Genomic DNA, 3,560 nt, shown 5'->3' with positions numbered 1-3,560 from the left:
GGACGTGAGTCTGAGTGAACTCCGGGAGTTGGTGATGGACAGGGAGGCCTGGCATGCTGCAATTCATGCCGTCACAAAGAGTCAGACAAGACTGAGTGACTGAACTGAACTGAACAAGACAACTGCTATTTGTGTTTAAGTGTACATAATACATTAAATAGCACATTGCTCAAGCTACTGCTGAATACTAGCTAACTGCTGATCTCTAGTTACATGTTAACAACTAATATGAGGTGCAAACTGTTTCTTTGTATGTGTTTAAAACCAGAAATCAAAAAAGATGAAACATTATCACCTGAAAGTTATCTTTATGAATGTTCTTGACAAATGCAATGAATCATATAAAACTGAAACTAATACATCAAAAATGAATATCTAATGTTTGTTGACATATTGAAGTGTTGCTTTTTGTGGGGGGAAGGTCATTTTTAGTTTAATAACCACTGACAAAATGACCTCCCCCAAGAAACCCACAATGGGGAGAGTGATATCACCAAGATGGCAACATATGTCATTCTTGACTTCACTCCTCCTCGGAAGAAGAGCTAACATCTATTTAAGAATATGGCACAACTGAGAGAATTCTAGAAATAGGGGTGAGATTAGAGCATCCCCTGCACCAGAGAGACCAAGAGATACTGCATTAGAAGGATAAGAGGATCTGCTCCACATTGACTGCATTGTCCTTCCTATTGCCAGTATAGCACCACTCAGAGAGGTCTCTGTTTCCTCCAGTGGAAAAGGAGAGCCAGTGGGTCAACAAACCTCCTAAGCTTCATGGGTTGCTTTGTGAGAGCCCCTACTCTGGTATCACCACATGGGGATTTCAGGGGGACTTGCAGGGTTCAACCACTGGGAATCTGACTGTTATGGAGTGGAGGGAAGGGGCTTTCAACAAGGATCTTGGCAGACCAATTTCATAGCTGCAGTGCCCAAGTAGAAATCCTAATTAAATGGCTTTGCTCATTTGCAGAACCGAATCAGTGGTGCACTTTGACCAGGCTTAAGTGAACTGCTCAGCAGTTCTCATCAGGATGTGGATATGCCTGATTTGGGTACTCAGATGAGGAGTATTTCTGGCCATAAAGCCTGGGCCAAGGAGTCTGAGGCAAGGAGCTGAGTCCACTGAGATCCATCCACTGGGGAGAGTGTCCCCCAACCCCATATGATCAGAGAGGCTGATGAGAGCACCTGGAAGCTGTGTAGCCTAGCAATACTCCAGCTGAGAGACATGCAGAGCTGACTGCTCCCAGAGTAAAGCCAGTGGGCTTGGAGGGTTTCCTTGCTAAGCCCAGGCTGGGAGATTAACTCATAGCCAGGGCTGAGGGTAACTCCCAGCCCCTCCAGTCCAGAAAGCCTGCTTGGAAAAAATGGGCACTGCCTACAGTGACTCTTCAGTGTCCCACTCAGGCAAGTGACCTGAAACATAGCCCAACCTACTATGGATCCAGAGCTTCATCTGACCAGAAAAGCTGGCAAGAACACCTAGAAACTGTGTAATCAGCAATGCTTGGACCAAGAGGTGGGCTTGCCCAGTCAAGGGAACTGAGACATATCCCCACCTACTGTGAAGAGTATCTCCCACCTCATCTGATCAGAAAGGCTAGCAAGAATATCTGGAAGTTGTGCAGCCCAGCAACACTCAAGGCAAGAAGCAGGCAGGCAGAGCTGATAGTTTGCACAGCAAAGCCAATGAACCTGTTTGGCCAGAGAACTTGGAGTATGGGTTGGCTTAAGACAACAAACAAAGAGCTTTACTACCTTTAGAACTGCATCTGTCACTGCACCCAAGCAGGGAAACTAATTCATGGCCCTGCTCATTGCTGAATATAGCCTCTTATCTTGCCTGAGCAGGGAACCTAACCAGAGCACACAGGAAACTGCATAGGCCACCCAACACCCCTGATTAGAGTGGCACTTGAACAGAGAGCACAACCCATATCTTTCCCTATTTTCAGAAAAAACAAAAACAAACAAACAAAAAAAACTGGTGTTCTCACCTGACCAAGGAATTCAGTGCACACTATTGCCTGATTTGGGGTCCCAAACAATAAAGCGATACAGGCACTTGATACCCTACCAGGGAGGAAAACTAATTCATGTGTCCATCTACTATAGAATATAGTACCCAGTCTCAGTCATCTAGTAAGCCTGACCAGAGAATCCAGGAAAGTACAGCACCATCTAACAGCCTTACTTATGTAAAGAACCAAGCTAACAGTGCTATCTGCATGTTCTCAGTCAGTGGCACACCTCCCCATCCCCAAACTCAGAGCTTGAATACTTGCCTCCCTCCACCCTCAACATAATAGCAGACCCCACTTGCCTAAGGACATTACCAACAGATATGCCTAGAAACCCAAACTGAGTTGACTGGTGAAGATCCACCTCTGCCTAAATGTGCACTAAATGTGCCTCAGTGTGCAGATACCAATATAAGAAATCAAGGATAACAAAAAAACAAATAAATATAACATCAACAAGGGAAACTAATAAAGCTCCAAGAACTGACCCTAACAAAATGGAAATCTGCAAATTGTCACACAAAGAATGAAGAACAATCCTCTTAAGGAAATCTAGCAAAATAAAAGAACACAACATAGACAACTAAATAGGATTAGGAAAACTGCTTTTGTGGATGGATGGATGGAGGTCAGGCCTGCAGCCAGAGGAAGATGTTGTTCTGTGGAAAGGCTGCTCCACAAGAAAGTGAGGAAAGTGAAGTCGTGTCTGACTCTTTGCGACCCCTGGACTGTAGCCCTACCAGGCTCTTCAGTCCATGGGATTTTCCAGGCAAGAGTACTGGAGTGGGTTGCATTTTCCTTCTCCAGGAGATCTTCCCAACCCAGGGATTGAACCTGGGTCTCCCGCATTGTAGGCAGATGCTTTACCATCTGAGCCACCAGGGAAGTCCACAGGAGGACACCTAGATATCAGAAAAAGCTAGAGCTGAAAAGTACCCTGCAGGTCATCTAGTCTAACCCTTTCATTTTACAGTGAGAAGCCTAAAATTCTAGGAGGAATAGGGCTGTCCAGGATTTAATTATTGGCAGAGCAGGGAAATTCCAGGTTTCTTAAGTCTTGCTTGACTTTTTTCTATCATTAACTTTGGTGAGTGCAAGGCTATCTTGGGGAAGACAAGCAGCTCTGCCCATGTTATATAGCATATATCCAAAGCATATGCATAGATATATTCAAGTGTTGTAATTGTTATAAGACCTTAATACTTTGGCCACCTGATGAGAAGAGCTGACTCATTGGAAAAGACCCTGTTGCTGGGAAAAAGTTGAGGGAAATAGGAGAAGAGGGCAACAAAGGATGAGATGGTTGGATGGCACCACTAACTCAGTGGACATGAGTTGAGCAAACTCCAGGAACTTCCAACTCTGTCTACAACTTAAATAGTACTGTTTTTTCAGGGTTCCATCTTTCCGGTAAATTTCAAATCTAATTTCAACTCATAAAATTCTCTCTAGATCTAGACCAGTGATTCTAATACTCTATAGGATATTTGTACACTTATATTTCTAGCAGACTCCTTAAAGACCTATGATATTTTC

General features: G+C 44.2%; 1 non-coding gene across 1 annotated transcript; it reads right to left on the bottom strand.

Moving 5' to 3' along the window:
* Positions 1–2,837: 2,837 nt before the first annotated feature.
* TRNAC-ACA (transfer RNA cysteine (anticodon ACA)) lies at positions 2,838–2,909 on the bottom strand. Its single transcript has one exon. It is a non-coding gene; the product is annotated as a tRNA-Cys (tRNA).
* Between the last annotated feature and the right edge of the window lie 651 nt (positions 2,910–3,560).

This window comes from Bos mutus, chromosome X, assembly GCF_027580195.1.
Source record: "Bos mutus isolate GX-2022 chromosome X, NWIPB_WYAK_1.1, whole genome shotgun sequence".
Taxonomy (NCBI): Eukaryota; Metazoa; Chordata; class Mammalia; order Artiodactyla; family Bovidae; genus Bos; species Bos mutus.
Note: the sequence above shows the minus strand (reverse complement) of the source record. Positions and strands in the feature narration are given on the sequence as shown.